Source organism: Hippopotamus amphibius, chromosome X, assembly GCF_030028045.1.
Source record: "Hippopotamus amphibius kiboko isolate mHipAmp2 chromosome X, mHipAmp2.hap2, whole genome shotgun sequence".
Taxonomy (NCBI): Eukaryota; Metazoa; Chordata; class Mammalia; order Artiodactyla; family Hippopotamidae; genus Hippopotamus; species Hippopotamus amphibius.
The window spans coordinates 98,260,941-98,280,775 of NC_080203.1; positions in this window are offsets into that span (position 1 = coordinate 98,260,941).

Consider the following 19,835-nt stretch of genomic DNA (forward strand, 5'->3'; position numbering starts at 1 on the left):
GCTTATTCTTTTCTTTTTTTTTGTATTCTATTCAACAGACACTCCCTACCCCTTGCTTGTACCCCTAAAAATATCTTTAAGAAGGCAGAAATATTTGAATTTGCTTGCTTAGAATCTTGCAGGAAACTCCATGTAGAACTTTTATTCATGCTTATAAACCACATATTTCTTCAAAGAAGATGTGCAAAAGGCACAGTCAAGGAAGAAAACATATGTCCGAAAGAATACAAAACAGTATATCAACATGTCTATATATCTATGACCTCCCCACTGCCCCAATGCACTCACCCCCAAGCAGAAAATCTTTCCCTTCTCTAAACCTCTCTACTTTGAGTTTTTCATGTACAGAGATCATTCCTCTTGTGGGTATGTGGGGCCCCTGGAAGCCAAATAAATTCTTGTACATATCTGCAGAGAAGGAAAATGCTATTCACTGACTGAACAAATGCATTTTGCACAAATAGTAGAGATATTATATGTCTGTGTAGCTTATTACAGAAAGAACATTGAAATATCACATTTCCTAAGATTATGCTTCCCCTCCTTAATATATGCTTTTCACACACATATATTTTCCTATTCAGAAGGAGGTGGGGACTTGGAACCCTGCTTTTAGCAGCCAAATCTCCTGCAGGAGTTCCCTGGCTAATCAGAATTTCAAAGAACTCCTACAATGCCTCTATTCTTTACTCTGCTCTCCTGAGGTGTTTTAACTGCTGCCCTTATCCTCTACCCCCCAAACAACTCTTAGATTGTGTTAGAAGACAGTAAAATTTTTAGGCAGATTGTTTTAGCTTTATCTTCACAGAAGAAAAAGAAAAACCTTAATGGTAGCCAGTAGAGGTAGCAGAAAATGCATAATGGAATTATTTACCATTAATTAACTTATTCAAAAAATATCTGTTGAGTACCACTCTGTGGTAACTGCTATGTACAAGGAATCAAGTAACAAAATAGGTCTAGTCCCTACCATTAAAATGCTTATGACCTTTAGGGAGAAAACCTTTATCCTTAAGCCTCTTAGGGTCCCTGGCTGGGTCTGAAAATTAAACTGATAAAGACAGATTAAGAGGAGAAAAGCATACAAGTTTATTTAATGTAACTTTACATGACAGAGGAGGCTTCAGAAGGTAATAAAGACCCAAAGAAAGAGAACTGAGGATTTTTATGCTAGGTTCGATGAAGAGTGGACAGCTGTGGAGGAATATGATAGGTTAAGGAGTATGAGGTAAGTGTAGCCAACTGGGGAAAGCTTAGCAAGACCTGTTTAGCTTCTTCTCAGGACCCCTTTGTTTTCATAGATAAGGATGCTCCTTTTCTTTGGGTACAGGGAGGGTACCTCTCATAGGAGGGTTTTATGACCTACTTTAGGGAAGAAGAGTGAAGTAGGGAAGGAGGTCCAAGTGACCTTCCTGTTTCTGCTGTTTTTTCCAACTCTTTCAACTTCAAATATTCAATATGCCAAGTTGCCATATTTTGGAGTAGAAGTCCTGAGCCCCACCAGAACCATTTCCACAATCTTAAATTGGAAAGTACACATAATGCTAATGTGAAAAGTTTCATTTCAATAAATTTTATCAGCATGAACATAATCAACAGAACTGTGTTTTCACTGAGACAAGTGCTGTACAAATACATCACTATCATTAAGAAACAGATCATTAGTCAAATACATAACCACCCTCCCATCCCCCAAATAGTAGGAAGAGGAAAAAAAGCTTCAAAAGTATACTTTATGTAGAAATATTGTCAGATGTAATCATCATAGTAAAACTCAGGATTCTTGGGCCAAAACAACCTGACTATAAACAGGAGATCAGTCAAGAATTCAGACTCTCTCTCTCTGGCACTAAAAACAATTTTAAAATCTAAATAAAGTTTAAAATTCTTAAAAGTATTAAATAACTGACAATTAGAAAATTGTCAAGCCAAATGTAAGTGAGACAGAAAACCAGAGTCAGGGGACTTCCCTGGTGGTGCAGTGGTTAAGAATATGCCTGTCATATGATCCAGTAATCCCACTCCTGGGCATATATCCAAAGAAAACCATAATCCCAAAAGAAACATGTACCATAATGTTTATTGCAGCACTATTTACAATAGCCAGGACATGGAAGCAACCTAAATGCCCATCAACAAATGAATGGATAAAGAAGATGTGGCATATATATACAATGGAATATGACTCAGCTATAAAAAGGGATGAGATGGAGCTATATGTAATGAGGTGGATAGAACTACAATCTGTCATACATAGTGAAGTAAGTCAGAAAGAGAAGGACAAATATTGTATGCTAACTCACGTATACGGAATCTAAAAATGGTACTGATGAACTCAGTGACAAGAATAAGGATGCAGATACAGAGAATGGACTGGAGAACTCGAGGTATGGGAGGGGGCGGGGGGTGAAGGGGAAGCTGAGACGAAGCGAGAGAGTAGCACAGACATATATATACTACCAACTGTAAAATAGTCAGTGGGAAGTTGTTGTATAACAAAGGGAGTCCAACTTGAGGATGGAAGATGCCTTAGAGGACTGGGGCAGGGAGGGTGGTGGGGACTCGAAGGGGGGGAGTCAAGGAAGGGAGGGAATATGGGGATATGTGTATAAAAACAGATGATTGAACCTGATGTACCCCCCCCAAAAAAAATAAAATTAAATTAAATTAAATTAAAAAAAAAAAAAAAAAAGAATATGCCTGCCAATGCAGGGGACATGGGTTCGAGCCCTGGTCCGGGAAGATCCCACATGCTGCGGAGCAACTAAGCCCATGTGCCACAACTACTGAGCCTGTACTCTAGGGCCCAGGAGCCACAACTGCTGAGCCCACGTGCTGCAACTACTGAAGCCCGTGCACCTAGAGCCCATGCTCCGCAACAGGAGAAGCCACTGCACTAAGCCAGTGCACTGCCATGAAGAGTAGCCTCTGCTCACCACAACTAGAGAAAGCCTGTGCACAGTAATGAAGACCCAACACAGCCCCCCAAATTAATTAATTAATTAATTAAAAAGAAAAAAAGAAAACCAGAGTCAGGCCTTTCATGATTTGCAAGCTACATCATCTAGGTGGTCAGAAAAGCTTCAAGAATTTGGATTAAAGTGATTAAGAACTAATAATGTCCCCAGTGGAAGTAGATGCAAATCTTTTGTGTATGAATCATATTCATGCTAGACATCAAAGAGTTCATGTAAATAATTTTCCAAAAAGTGAGCAGTTTGTAGTAAATAAATAAATAAATAGATAATAGGCAAGCACACAAAGAAACACACCGCAAAGAATAAGGATCAGTAAAACAGATCACAGAAATTTATGCCTTCTCCCCCAGACTTCAGGAATTATCAAAAGCAAATTTTAAATATTACATAGAAGAAGTTTAATAAAAGACAAGCTTGGAATAATTTGCAGGATACAGAAACCTATACAAAATGACCAAGTATATTTAATGAAAATATAATAATTGAATTTGAAGCTAAATGGATGGATTTATAGCTAATTAAACACAGGTGAAGGCAGAAAGTGAAATGATGTATAAGTCAAAAGATGTATTTCAGAATGAAGCACAAAGAGGAAAGAAATGGAGAATAAAAGAGAGAGATACAGTGACATAAAAGACAATTAAGAATTTCTAATCAAGGTTCAAGAAGTACAGGAAAGATAATGAATAAGGCAGAGTTTATACTGGAAGAGATAATAGCTGTTAGTTTTCCAGAATGATTTAAATTCAATAACTCACAGAAGAAAGAAGCTCATCAAATTACAAATATGTTACATAAAAAGAAACACAAATTTAGAGTATTGTGAATCTGTAAAATACCAAAGACAAAAATCTTAAGAGAGGTTGGGGTGAGAACAGGAGTTGATAAGAAGGAGATAGATCATCTTCAAAAGAATGATAATTAATCTGTTAGTGACTTCTTAAGGGCAGACTTCCACAAGCCAAAGATGGGGAAATTATATTTTCAATGTAATTAGACAAAATAATTGCCAGCCTAGTATTCTATCCCAAGTGAAAATATATTTCAAGAGTGTAAGAAATGTAAAGAAATCTCTTTAAGACTAAAAGAGAGTTTGTGACTAATAATATGGCCTCTCTTTAAAGGCAATTCAAAAAAGTGTACTTCAGGCTGAGGGAAATTTTTTCCAGAGGGTCTGAGATACGCGAAGGAATAGAGCAAAGTGAGTAAATATGATTAAACATTGAAAGTAAAAGAAAATAAGAGTAAGGTCAATTGGAATTTTTAAAAAGGTGGAACTAAAAGACAAGGAAACAATAACATGTAAATCACAAGAGGAGTATAAAAAAAGTGTGTCATTCAGGAAGGTAAATTTATTAATTAGCTTCAGACTTTATGTTAAGTATGCATAGCGAAATTTTTAATGTAACCAATAAAGATGAGAAACAGAGAGAGTGACTTGTAAACTAAGATTTTATAAAACAAATTGATGATAATGAATCAACCTAAAGAAAGCCAGAATGATGGAATGAATAGATAGCACAAAAGTAAGAAAACCCAAGTTCATCAGTAATTGTAATAAATGTAAATGGAATAAATGCTCCAATTAAAAGGCAGATTATAAAACAGAATAAAAATAATGCAAACACAATTTACTAGAGACACATCTGAATAAAGAAGGAATTACCATGGAAATGAGAACAACATTTTGAATTGAATGATGATAAAATCCTGATATACAAAACCTTCTGTGACGCACATAAATCAGTACTTAGAAAGAAAAGAAGGCAGGAAGAAAATTAAAGATCTGTTTCACTAACAATCTCAGGAAGTTAGTAAAAAAGGAGCTAAATAAACCTAAAGAAAGTAGGAGTGAGGTGATATGAGCAGAAATTAAATGATTCAGAAAACAACCATGAAATAAAGATGATCAGTAAAAGAAGTTGCTTCTTTGAAAAGACTAGTAAATTTGAGAAATTTCACATGAGAAAAAAAGGGGAAAAAACAAATAATATCAGAAATAAAAAAAAACATTACTCTCTAGGATACAGGCACTAAAAAGTAAGAGGATCTCATGAATAGTTTTACAACCAAAACTGGCAAATCTGGATAAAATGTACATATTCCTAGGAAAATGTAACATAGAGTCTGTTAGATTGAGCTAGATTATGATGTTATGTTGACATTATAAACAGCTCCAAAATCTCTGAGGCTTGACGCAAAAAGTGTTTATTTCCCCTTCATAACATATGATTATTTAGTGGACAGTGCCCTCTGACCATCATAATATTCACTCAGAGACTCAGGCTGACCAGTGCTCTGTTTTACCAGGTGCTTAGCAGAGGGAAAAAAAGCACTCGAGTCTTGCACTGGCTATTAAATGCTGCTCACTAAACAACACATCACTTCTGTACACATTTCATTGGACAAGGCAAGGTAAAAGACCACACATAATTTCAGAGACCCTGCTACAAGGCAATTCTATCAGATGGCTGGAAGGAGAGCTTCCATTCCACCATTTAACAGTTCTAATTACTACCATACTTTCCAAAACTCATTCCAAGGAAGTTAGGAAACTGAAATCTCCAAAAACCATTAAAGGAATATCAGTGATCACAAATTTGAAAAGTCCAGCTCCAAGTGTCTTTGATGGGGAGTTGTAGAAAACAGTCAACAAAGAAATAATTTTCATCTTATAAAAACTCTTCCTAATTAAACAAATGAGGAAATAGACTCCAAATTATTTTATGAGGCTAGCGTAACTTTGACATTGAAGAGTGGCAGAACACGCAACTCCAAAATGTACTTCTTTGGCATGAGGATTATTTTGATCTGATTATTTTGAAAAACAGCAGACACAGGAGAAGGTTTGCAAACAGTAGAATTTACCCTTTTGTAAAGGACCTTTGCGTTTATAAGAGAAATCTCCATTTGTAAGGGTCTCACTCTCTGTATGAGGAAGAGAAGGATGACTAAATCACAAGGAACTCTAATCAATGGAGAAGGCATGGACTCAACTCTGCATAACAAACCTTACCTTTGTTTATTGTGTTTTTTCTAATAACCTCCCATAACTGTCCTGCCCCCTTCCCCTCCACACACACACCTTTGTTTCTTTTGTCTTTAGCCGAAGATGGTATTTAAGCCAGAGTTCTAAGCCATCTCTTTGAGAGTTACTCATTTTTCCCTGGGTTTGTCCTATGTATACATGAGATAGCACTGTCAATAAACTTCTGCCAGTTTTTGTCTTGTTACTCTGTCTTTTGTTACAAAATTCCCAGTAGAGAACTTAGAAGGATACAGGGAATATTATTTTTTCTTCCCCTGCAATATTCAAAGCTATTCAAAGCCAATACAAGAAAAAATAAAGGTAAATCTCATTTGTGAATATAGATGCAAATATGCTAGACAAAATATTAAAACCCAATCCAGCAATATTTGAAAAGGATGATACATCATGCTATATTAGCAGTATCCCTGGAGTGCAAAGGTGGTAAAATATAAGAAAATCAATTTATGTAATCCACCACATGAATAGAAAGTCTCTCTCTCTCTCTCTCTGTGTATATAAAAAACCTCCTCAAAAACAGCTACTTAATGTCAAAAAAAGAACAGCAAGTTGAAATACAGAGTTGGAATGAATATACTGCTGTGTGTTTTGCTTCTAACAGCATATACCTGGAACTGTCTTTAGAGGCCTGCCCTTGGGTTACTGGTTCTGCTGTTGCAACATAAGAAAGCTGGAGGTTCCTGGGAGTTCACATGCCCTTCCAATCCCCATCTTAGTTTGTTTAGGCTTCCATAACAAAATACCGCAGACTGGGTAGCTTATCAACAATAGAAATTTATTTCCTACAGTTCTGGAGGCTGGAAGTCCAAGATCAGGGTCCCAGCATGATCAGGCGAGGGCCCCTTTCTGGGTTGTAGGTGTCTTGTATCTTCACATGTCAGAAGGGGCAAAGGAGCTCTATAGGGTTTCTTTTATAAGAGCACTGATCCCCTTCATGAAGGCTCCACTCTCATGACCTAATCATCTCCCAAAGACTCCACCTCCTAATACCAATCACCTTGGAAATTAGGTTTCCAACATATGAATTTGAGGGAGACAAACATTCAGATCAGAGCACTGGTGCAAGAGTAAGACAACCCAGTTACTGACCTGGAAACAGAGCAAACTGTGAGGTGTAACTTACTCAGAATCAGGCTAAGTTCAGAACTTGGACTGAAGTCACACCCTTGCTTGCTTTCTTCCCCTCCCCTGCCCTATTTCCTCCTCTTGCCAGACTTTCCTAGGAACCCATCCTTCATAAAGTACTTGCATAAGAATTTTCATCATAGGATCTGCTTCTGGGTAACTGGCAGTGATAGTCAAAAGTTTAGCCACAGTATGAATCAGAAAGCCACTACCTCTCTCTGCTCAAGGAAAAACTTCTAGAAATTCCTCTGCCCCAAAAGTGAAAATAAATGTTATTTAAAAAGAAAAGTTGGATGGATATTGAAATAAACAAATCACACTCCATCTCATTGCACATATGTTCAGATTGCTGAACATCATATTTCATAACTAGATTAGTAGAGAAGTAGAAGAAAAATGAGACTTAGTGCTTGTCCATTAATAAATACATGTATACTAGTAACTGCTTGAAAACAATCAACTTTGAATCAGGTTCAAATTGGCTGCTGCTGAGATAGTGGAAATGAAATTCTCCCTCTGAGCCAGTGTGCAAACTGTTCTGCTTTCAGTTTGAGTCATAGAAAAAAAAAAAACAAACAGGCAAAACTTCACCTAACTCCATTTCTTTTCTTCTCCTTTTTAGAGTTGGCTAAAAGAGAAAATACTGTTCTGCTAAGTAAAGTCGTAGATATATGGGTAAAATTTCTGTTTATTATGTTTCAAACTCTGTGAAACAGCATTTGACATAAATTGACTTCATGTTTCACTGCACAGCAGGATTTGTTGTTCATTCTGAATTAATGTTATTCTGTAGCATGCATTGTTGCCAGTGAGAAGCCAAATCAGGGAATCGAAATAGCAATACTAATCAACTTTGAGGCTTTTTCAAATCTCATGTTTTGGAAACCCTATAAATTTGGAACATCTTCTGAATTTGAAAAAAAATTAACCAAACTCCTTCATCAGTTCTTGTTGGATACGTGCCAATTTGTCATTAGGACTGTATGAAGGACTGGAAAATTCCATTCTGAAAAGTCTCTTTATAGTGGTGAGTTTGGGGATGTCTGTCCATTCCATGGGACAAACAATGGTCCCCTTTTCTATGGAAACGGTTTCCTCTTAGTCACAACATTAGTGTTTATACAATGTTACTCCATCCCCTAGATACAGTTGAATGATGGAGGGATTCAATCAGAATCCATACTCTGGGAATTGGGAATAGGAGCTGAGAGAATCCAGTGTCAGTCTATGCTGATCTCTTAAAGAGAAGAGTTGAAAAAATTTGGGAGCAGGTTTGTTGTTGATTAATATATTTGTTTCCCAGGGCTGCCATATCAAAGTACCAAAAGCCAGATAGCTTAAAACAACATAAATTTATTCTCTTACATTCCAGAGGCCAGAAGTCTGAAATCAAGGCCATGTTCTCTTCAATGTCTCTAGGGGAGACTCCTTCCTTGCCTCTTCTGGATTCTGGTGTTTGCTGGAAGTCTTTGGCATTCCTTGGCTTATAGACACATCACTTTAGTCACATGGCCACCTTCTCCCTCTGTGTCTTCCTTCTATGCATGTCTGTTTATGTCTAATTTCCCCTTTTTATAAGGACACCAGTCATATTGGATTAGGGTCCAACATAATGACCTCATCTTAGCTAACTACATCTGTAATGACCTTATTTCTAACATATATTTTTTGGGGGACACAATTGAAACCATAATAGTTGGCTTCCCCTGAAGCAGACCCTGAAATGATATGTCTGCAAATAAATCATGAAATAAGTGTGCACAGGAAAAATCAGTAAGGGACTGATGGAAATAGGGTAGGAAAAAAGAAGAGGCAAAAGTCCCACAAAGGGTAGAGGAATTCAATCTAATCCCAGAGCAGAACCCTGGAATATGTTATGCCATGGAGTTTTCCTTATTTGAGGCAAGGAAGCATGACATTCAGATGCCTTCAGCCATTATCATTGGCTAAGGGCTAGGGCTGGGGGAATGTAAATTCCCAGGCACTTCCATTTCTGCTATATCCAGCAAACAGGACTTCCAGTCCCCTGGAAGTCCTCTAAACAGAGTCACAGGTGCTAACTGTTGGAAGAAAAAGTATACCAAAGCCAAGGGATCCATGAAAAGGACAAAAAGGGATTGGAAAAGGCTGCGCAGAACACTGACATCCGCTATAGGTGGCATGGCCACCTCCCAGCATGTGGCCTGGGTAGCAGAAAAGGCTGATCTTCAGGTAAAGAATAAGGAAGCCAACCCAAGAAAAAGACCAGGAGGCAGTCCTTCCTGCGTATCTGGTGGCTCTCCTTTGGAACTAGAATCTTTTTCTGAGGCTCTGCTGTATTCTTCTCAATTCATTCCACAGTGTTTTCCTATATTACAAAAATAAATTCCTTTACCCTCCTGCTTCTTCTTCCTAAGGCACTTAGAATTGTTTTTGTGATTTGCAACCATGCAACCAAACCACTAAATGTGGCACCCTTCTTGAAATCCTGATTGATTCAGTCCTTTTTAGTGGATTCTTTGGGTTTAACAAGAGATCTTTTTGAATAAATAGCCACTCTATCAGATTCCTTTTCAGATTAATTACCCAAATGTCCCAAACTCAGTATATCACCTCCCCCTGGAATGTTTTCCCTTTCTGTGAATGACACCACTATTCATTCATTCAGTTATCCAAGTTCCCAACTCTGAGTTATTGCCATTCCCCATACCCTGTCAGATTCCAAGTCCTGTGGAACCACCTGAGCAACATTTCGGACACCGGCGTCCTCTCCATTTTCACTCCTGTCCCCCGGTTTCAAAAACCTCTTTATCTTTTTCTCCTATTATTCCAGCAGATTCCAAACAGTTTTTCTGCCTCCTGTCTGTGCTAATTTATTTTGCACACCACTACTGATCTTCCCTGTGCATGCATACATCTGTTCATTCCTCAACTATTTACTGAGCACCTATATTACAGGAAGAAGCAGAAAATACAAATATGAATGTGGTATTGATAAGTGTCATTTTTTATTGTCCCCTGTGCTGTTTTATGGGCTTTAGCTATCTTAGCTCATTAAATCCTCTTTAAAAAATAAGAACAAGGTAAAAATTTTACCCACACATTAGAAGTTAAAATGTAAAGGCAGACTTAGAAAGGGTAAATGATTTATTCAGCCTGTAACCACTCTCATAAGGGATTTAGTAAGAGAATTAAGCCCTAGGGGGAAAAAAAAAAAGATTTGAGTGACTATTTTCTCGGTTCTTCCCAGGACAGCACATAGCTAGCATTATTCTAGGTACAAAGGAGAGAAATTAATGCATTGTGTCCGTTGATTGCTTTAGGGCTTAATTCTCTGGTGGAACCCCCCACCCTTAAGAAAAGAAGTCAAGTCACAGGGCTGGCAAATATACTGGACAATATTTGATTTCTTTCTGTTGACTCTAGTGCCCATGCTCTCGGCTGCTATGGGTTGCTAAGACATGCTGTAGTGGACAGTTTTCATTATTGCAGCTGTCCAGCATTCAACCTCTTCCTATTGTTGTTGTAAGGGAGGAAAAATAATTTTCCCTCTACCTTTGTAGGTTCTGGGCTGAACCCTGCCCCCCCTCCCAAAGCCTCCCATAAAAACTGACAGATTAACAAGAGAGAAACAAAGGGAAGTTTAATAACACATATACATCCTGTGTACATGGGAGATAGCTACCCAGAAAAACTGAGTAACTCCCTGAAATGGCCCAAGAAACCACCTTCTTCAGCTAAAGGCAAAAGATGTTGAGGGTGGGCAGTTATGGTAGGTTATCAGGAAAAGCACAGTAAACAAGCATATGGTTATTATGCAGATTTAAGTTGTTGACTTTCCCACTGATGAGTTTCTAGAGATTTAGTCATCTTCTTCCTGGTACAGAGAGGAAGACATGATTACAAAGGAGATTTCCCTTATAAATGTAAATGTCTCTTACAGAAGGGTCACTTCTCAGTTTTCAGAGCTTCTTCTGTGTCTGCTGGGGTTTTTTGTTTGTTTTGTTTGTTTGTTTGTATGTTTTGTTTTTTAATAACCAGTTCAAGATAATCTTAATGCCAGAGGTATATTTGGGAGTGGCATATTCTGCTCCCCATCAGTGGGAATCCCTCATTTCATGCAGAGCCCTGCCTCACATTAAGGAAGATGGAATTGTTTTCTCCCTCTCTGCCCCTGGATAGCCAAGTGTCAGAGAGGAAGAAATTTTCCTGTGCCCTTCTAGGTTCTTCTCGCTGGTCTAAGAATTAAGTTGACATGAGACAAATAAACAGGATAAAATCAAACAAAGGTTAATAATACGTGTACATGGCAGAGACCTAGGAGAAGTGAATAACTTGCCAACATGGCTGGAGCCCTCACCTTAAATACTATCTTCAGCCAAAGATAAGAGAATGTTGGTATAGTGGTTTGAGGCCTCAAAGGGAGGAAGGCAATTCACATGGAGAAGGAAAAGCAAATGTTTGGTAAATAAATATTTGCTGGGCCAGACAGAGACAACAGGACACAAAGAGGAATTTCAACAGACTCTGTTAGGTTCCTCCCTGTCTACTCACCTCCTTCATACTATAGGTATCTATTGTGATAGCTCCCTTCCTGGAACAGGTCCTCAATTTAAATTCTCTTAGGCAGTTAGGGTGAAATGTCAAAGGTTCTTCCTGAGTCCTTTGAGCCTTGATTGTTTTCAGCTCAAAATAATTCACATGCCAAAGAGACACATTTTAGGGGGACAGATTTTACTCCCCTGCACTGGCATAGACCATAACCAGATTTCATCATGGAGCTGGGCACCCACCTCCGAGAGTTTGAGCCTGGAGAGTAACTCAGTGACACAGGGGAAGTTAAGGCATCCTCCCAGTCACTGAGACCACATCAGCAACAGTGTCCAGCATCAGTGGTGTCCATTGCATGGTGTCCACTGTATCCTTGGACTCAAAGAACGGCAGGTCGAAATTACTATTTGATCTGGGGTTGGTTGAATCCAGGGATGAGGAACCCAAAGATACAGAGGGTGGACTGAGGAACCTGAGCATCCGTGGATTTTGGTACCCATGTTGTTCTGGCGCCAATCACCCCCAGACACCAAGGGATCTCTCTCTCTCTCTCTCTCTCTCTCTCTATATATATATATATATATATATATATATATACACACATATTATTAATTTATTTATAAAAGAGATAAAGTATATGTTACATACAATGAAGTGAATCACTAGTTTATCATTATTATTATTACACATTGACTCTAAAGATAGGGCTGATTTCTGAAAATGTGCCCCATGGAGTTGTGAAGATTAAGTTTATATTTATATCTATATAGATGTATAAAGAAATATATAATGCTATGGTATGGTGAATCACTATCTACAATTGTAGGCATAAATCCATGTATCAAAGATGCATAAAATACAGATATATGAGCCAGGGGTATATGGTTTTTTTTTTTTTAAACTGACATAGTACTAGTCTCCAAGCTTTTTTGATCCCACATCCTAAATTTATTGTTTAAAGTCTCTCATGGGGACTTCCCTGGTGGCGCAGTGGTGAAGAAGCTGGCTGCCAATGCAGGCGACACGGGTTTGATCCCTGGTCCTGGAAGACCCCACATGCCGCGGAGCAACTAAGCCCGTGCACCACAACTACTGAGCCTACACGCTGCAACTACTGAAGCCCGTGTGCCAGAACTACTGAGACTATGTGCTGCAACTACTGAAGCCCAAGTGCCTAGAGCCCGAGCTCCGCAACAGAAGCCACCTCATTGAGAAGCCGGCGCACTGCAATGAACCATAGCCCCCCACTCGCCACAACTAGCAAAAAGGTCATGTGCAGCAACAAAGACCCAATGCAGCCAAAAAGCAAAAGACAAAAAACCACAAAACGCTCATGGCTTCTTTTCAGATTTTTAACGTTTCATTTTGCTATATTTAAACATTTCATGTCTTTGGCTAAAGGAGTGAAGGAAGGCTCCCTGCACCGCCCACCTCCCCACCCGATTTTCCAGTGACCAACCAACACCATGTTCTGTGAACAATCTACCTTGGGTTGAACAATATAAAAACTACCTTCAAAATATGCTGTAGGACTTGTGTCATAGACCGTGTGTTTGCTGAAGAACTATGTGAGAAGGGCACACGAGGCTTTAGCCTGCTTGGATTTAAATCCAGAATCTCAGAATGGATTTACATGGATTGGCAGCTCAGCCTGACAAGACTGGCCCGGGAGCCTTGCAGTAAAACCCCTGTGCTACAGGCTTCTTGAGCGATGACTTGGCATTTGCTCTTCTCCAAAGGTTATGGCTGTCTTCCCCTCCTTGCTGTCACACTCAGCACGTGTTTCTTTCTGGAAACTGTTTTATTTTGGACCACTTCCTTTGCCACTCAGTGTCAGAGAGTAGTTTTAAGGAGGCTCCCCACCCCAGCCCAGCCCTGAGCTAGAACTTGCTCTGTTGAGCAAGAGATTCTCATGTCACTTGTTTTTGGAGAGCTTTGTGCTCTACTCAAATTCCAGAGTTTTAACTCTAGCTCTGATGATTAGTAGCTGTGTGGTCTTGGGCATGTTATTTATGTTCTCTGTTCCTCCGTTTCATTGCTTCTAAATGAGGATAGTAATAGTATCTGCCTCCCAGTGTTGTTAGGATTAAATTCGTGAGTACTTAGAACATTTTTTTGGCATGCTGTACATGCTTGAGAATTATTATCAATTTCTCCCTAATATCTGCAGAATTTTAGGTCTGTATTGGCATCTACCCCTGTTTAAGTTTAAATTACACGGCATTTGGCTTTGTGGCTGTTTCTTGATTTCGTTTGAAATGGAATTTTCTTCACTTTACATTTCCATTCCTTTGGGTAAAGGTGGGATTAGATTTCATATGGGAAGAGATATGTCTTTGTCTTAGTGTTTCAGTATAAGATACAAAGATCATTTTAGACATATGCAGTATATCCCTGATCACTTCTATAATTATAAAAAGATATATATTCTCTTTCTCTCTCTGCTTGAGTCTTACTCAGTATTTATTTAGATATTTTAAAGAACACTCCTTTATCCAGAAACGATTTAGATACCTTGAGGTGTTTTTAGTTTGTTTTGTCCCTCTTTGGTTTCGTTTTTATTAAAATATCCTTAACCATTGATCTGATAGAATTGCCATTCAATTTAGGGGAGGGGGGAGCACGTGATACCATAACCTCTCATTTCAATAAATAACAGAAAAATAATAAGTGCAATTCAATATGTGTAAATTTCAAAATCCTGCTCCAGAGATTATATAAAGGTACAGAAATCCATAAGCAATAGACGTTTGTCTTTATTTTCCTAATTTAATTTTCTGAAAATACATCCGTTATCCTCTCGTGTAACTCACTTTTAAGTTACATTGTGTTTCTCCATTGATTCTCTGAAGCAGGGTTGATTTTCCTACTCGTGCCTCATCAGAGGTGTTGTGAGGATGAAATCAGATAATGTATGTAAAGCACTTAGACCCCTGTCAGTGCCTGGCATGCAGTAAGCACTCAATGTTTACTATTATTGTTATCCCCCCTGGCCCTGCAGGAGGAAATTTATCCCTTTAAGATGTCTTGCTAAGGGTTGAGCTGTGGTCATTTATATCACACACAGAGCTCCCTTCCTCCCCGTTTCCAGACACACACAAGGAAACCCCACAGGGATGCAAAGGTCTCCTTTTGTGGCCCTTTTTCTAAATTAAATTTTGTGGCTCAATCCAGCTTTCTTGTCTTACTTGATTTAGATTTTAAAATCTTTGCTGAAATCACCTTCCAACTGTACTTGAGATGCAAGGTTGCAGACTGCCCCTGTGCTTCCTCTGGTGATTGATGCTTTTAGAGGTTAAAATGCATCAATGCAGCTGCACATTTGAACTTGTTGACTGTCTGTGGGAAGAGCCTCCGTTTCTGACAGTTCTATTCAGATCTCCTGTCTAGAGTCAGGGCACACATGATCTAGTGTTTGGAAGGCATACCATTGAGCCTAGGCAGGCCTCCATTTGAGGTTTTTTGGTGGCTATGTGACCAGGGTGAGGGACCTAAAAGCTCAGTGCCTCAACTTCCTCATCTGGGAAGCAGGGACCACAGTAATTCCAACCTCACTGGGTGAAGGTGAGGGTTAAATGAGATAAGTATGTGAAGATTTTAGCACACTGTAAGGATATAATACATTATCATTTATATTGTATTCTTATGCACTATTTTTCAAAATTACTTTTATTATTTTTTATTATTATTGTTATCTAACACTGCATTCTGATTGTCCTCTCCCCTGTTCCATAAAGGACCACCTAGCTTGTGGTTTTTTTACCCACTAGGCCCTACCCCTCCCTCTATTATCTACAGAAACAAGCAACAGATGCCAATTTTCTTCCTCAATTTTTGTCCACCCCCTTATATTTTCATCTGACAGGGTTCAGGAATGCTACCCCACAATATGTCATCTTGGCATATTGGATATTTGAAGCTGAAGGAATTTGAGAAATGGCAGGTGCAGTAAGGACTTTCTGATCTTTCCCTGAAGCAGGTTGTAAAACCCTCATGTGAAAGGTGCCCTCCCTTTACCTGGAGGAAAGGAGCATCCTTACCTCCAAAGATGGAGAAGAACAGAGAGGAATCCAAAAGAACAGGCCTTGCAAAATTTCACCCAGTTTACTCTATTCACCTCATATTCTTTGTCCTGTCATATCTTTCCATGACTGACCAATCTTCATCAAACCTAGCAGGGAAACTCTCAGGTTTAACCATTTCTTCAGGTCTTCATTTCCTTATGAAGTCTCCAGAGTCAGGTAAAACTTATGTTAGATAAATGTACATGCTTTCCCCTTGTTAATGTGTCTTTTCTTTCAGGAGTCCCAGTGGAGAATTTAAAAGCATAGAGAGAAAAGATACTTTCCTTCCCTACACTTCCGGAAGAGCAACAACTCACTTCTTTCTATGAGGGAGACCAGCTTTTTTAACTAGGTTCCTCTCCGACCTTCTCTCATTTCTGCTAGATAAATTTGCGTTTCTAGATCTAGGTTTGAGAATTTTCACATAATCACAGACACGTTTCCTTTAAAGATTGTGTTAAAAGGTAAACTGAGGCACATACAAAATTTAAGAGCAAAAAAATCTATTCCAGTCAGGCAGTGCCAAACTGGGAATGGTTAGGTGCGCTCCACCAAAGGAAGCTGGGGGAGAGACGTATAGAGAAAAGGCAGAGGCAAACTAAGGAAATTATTGATTGGCTATAGCGTAAAGCCTAGTTGGCTGTTTGTGATTGGTTGTCCTTAGGTTTCAATTCTGTAACTTTGAGGCATTTACAGGCTTAAGTTTTGGTCTGCTTATCTAGGTGCCTTGGCATCGGAGCTGCATCGGTCTAAATGGCCTCCTTGTTTAATTAATTGAACAATTGGAAATGCGCTGTTTTTTGTTTTGTTTTGTTTTGTAGGAGGTAGTGTTTTGCAAAGGTTCAGCATATGGGTTTTGGAGGAAAAAAAGACCTGAATTTTGATTCTGGCTCTGTTGCTTTCTAGTTATATGACTGTGGGCACATTAATTCTCCAAGCTTCAATTTTCTCATCTGTAATTTTGGAAAGTAGTACTTATTTCATAGGCTTATTGAGAAAACTAAATTGGATGATGCACGAAAAGCACCTAGCATAGGTGTTCAGAAATTGGGGTCTCTTTCTTGCGCTTTGAAATGTAATTACACATATCATGATGCAATATGTTTTTAAACATGTGAGACGTGTCTACTTACATCAACAGGACACAGCAGTTGGGACTAAGAACTGAGATCACCTGTGTCAACATGACTTAGTTATTTGCTACAGGAAAACCTTGCCCAGGAAAGAAAAGACTATAAACCAATGACTATAAACCAATAAATAGCTTCACTCTTTGTTTCAGGAAATTCCTGCAAGTCAATTTATCTGAGACAACAGTCTGCTCTCCTGGAAAACAATTCATTTACCAAACAACAGTGTACTTATCAAGGCTTCCTTCAAGACCCTGTGTCCACCAATACTAAGCTATTATGTCACAAAATTTCCCCAAGCCCAATTTGGCCACAACAGAAAGTCACACCTTAAATTAGGCCCCAGACTCTTTAAATATCCCTTGTTTGACCTTCTTATTCTGATCTGACCCTTGGCTACCTGTCTGACCACATCTCCTGTCACACCCCACTCATCTTTACTCGATTTCAGCCACATTGATGCCCTTGCTATGTCTCAAATGGTCCAGGTATGCTGGATTTTAAACTTGCTGATAATATGTTTATTTCATTCTCTCATTTCCTTCAAGTCTTTGTTCAAATATCCCATTATCAGAGTGATTTTCCTAATTACTTCATATAAAATTGGCCCTCCCAATGCTGTCTATGATTTTCTTTTCTCCATAGTACTTATTATAACCTAATGTATTGTATCTATTTGCTTGTGTGTGTGTGTGTGTGTGTGTGTGTGTGTGTATGTGTCTTCCTCCCACTGGAATATAAGCATCTTGAGAGAAACAACTTTATTTTTGTTTGTTCTTATATCCCTAGTGCCTACACAGTGGCTGGATAATGATAGGACCTCAATAAATACTTGTGAAATAAAGGGATAAAACATATGAGAAGTGAAAGTATGAGGACAGAGAGTCCCAGTTGCTGACACGTGTTAGAAGCAGCCATTTCATCTAGACTGGGGTGGCCTGAGGGTGTTTCTGGCATGAAACTGACTGTTAGAGAAGCACTATCCAAAACTGATCACATCCGTTCCTTCCCTAAAACCTTTCAGTGGTTTCCTATATGTCAGGAGTTACCAAACTATGGCTCATGGGCTAAATCCATTCTGATGCCTGTTTTTGTGAATAAAGTTTTATTGCAACACAATCAATGCTCATTCATTTCTGTCTTGTCTATGGCTGTTTTCCCACTACAACAGTAGAGCTGAGTATTTGCAAGAGACCATATGGCCCACAAAGTTTAAAATATTTATGATCTGGTCCTTTATTTTCAAAAGCTTTATGACCCTTGCTATTGCCTAAGATCAAGTACAATGTTCTTCAGGCCTGTCTCCTACCTAGAAGAGCAGTGTGGGATTTGGCTAAGAGTTTGGAATCAAACAGGTTCAAATGTTAACTCTGTCAATTATTAGCCGTGGGAACCTGTGCCAGTTCCTCAACATTTCCCAGCCTCAGTTTCCTCATCTGAGAAGCGAAGATGCTAACGGCGCTTATGTCAGGTATTGTTAGAATTAAATTATTTTCTGTTGGTAATGGTCTTACCATAGGGCCTGGCATATGGCAGGCACACATGCAATTTAGGGTTAGGGTTAGCTTCATGTTTTAAGCTATGAGCTTTATTGTCTACTCTCTGACTACTTCATGCCTCGTGCTTCACTTATTATTCACACTCAACTGCTCAGCATTTCTGTCCACTGCAAGTTGCTTCCTGCTTCCACACCTTGCTTACTGATTTCCTTTGCCTGGAACACATAATTGAAACTTAACTTGCCTTTGCAGACCTTCACTAAGGCTCCTTTTGTTAGAAGACTTCCCTGAAAGCCATGGGGAGATCCACTGGTCCACTGTGGTCCTAAAGTACCCTCTCTTAGGACTCAGCACATCAGATTGAAATAGTGTAAGTCTCTGCTTCCTAAACTAAAAGCACTCTGGTGGTCGTGGTAGTGGTGTGTGTGAGGGGAGGAAGAGGGTGGAAAGAACAGTTCTTCCTCCTTTGGCTCTTCCCGGTACCCAGCACCGTGATTGTGGAGCATTGCTAATGGTTTTGACTAAATCAGTTACTTGGAGGAGATACTCCCTTTTGTTTGTTCCCTTTTGTACACGTGTTGCTTGTAGCTGTTTCTAATTGAAAGGAGAACATCGATGCTGGCTTACATGTCCTGTGAGGGAATGAGTGAGAGAGCTACCTCAGCTCAGAGTCTGCTTTGAAAGCCTCTGCTGGCTCAGGGAAACATGCAGGGACAGAGCACTTGATTTCCTGTACTGTGGCAGAATAAAATAAGCAATGAATTGTCTTCCTGATTTGTTTGGTGGTTTGAGTTCCACCTTTGCCACTTACTAATGATATGATTTTAGTTTGTCTGTTCTCTAAACCTCAGGTTCCTCACTGTAAACACGGGGAAATTCCCTCTCTCGCTGACTTAGGATGAGGACTAGCAGAGACGAAGTTAATAAATGCTCTCAGTAAGTTGATCTATACACATTAAGCTATTTATACGTAAGCTATTTAGATGGTCCCATTGTCCTGGCTCATTGAGTGGGGAGCAGAAATGAGACCAGCATGGATTTTATTTAAAAATTAGTTTATTCAGTAAAGATAAGGCTGATCCCATGTGGTTGGTCCATCCCATCAGATGAGTATAGGCTACAAGGATTTGTGTGACAGACATATTAACACAAAACAGTTATTTGATCCAATGATGCAATGCTTTTAAAATATTTTTTTTCAAAGAAGACATAATTATCCAAAATGACTGAAGTCTTTTAGAGTGATAGTTATCTCTGTGACCTAAAAGCAAGATCACAGTTCTGTCTGTATCAATGTTCTCAGCCATATAACAAAATACTACAAACTTAGCAACTTAAAACCACGTATATTTATTACCTCACAGTTTCTGTGGATCAGGAGTCCAGGCACAGTTTAGCTAGATCCTCTGCTTAGTGTCTCACAAAGCTGCAATCAAGATGTCAGTTGGGACTGGGTTCTC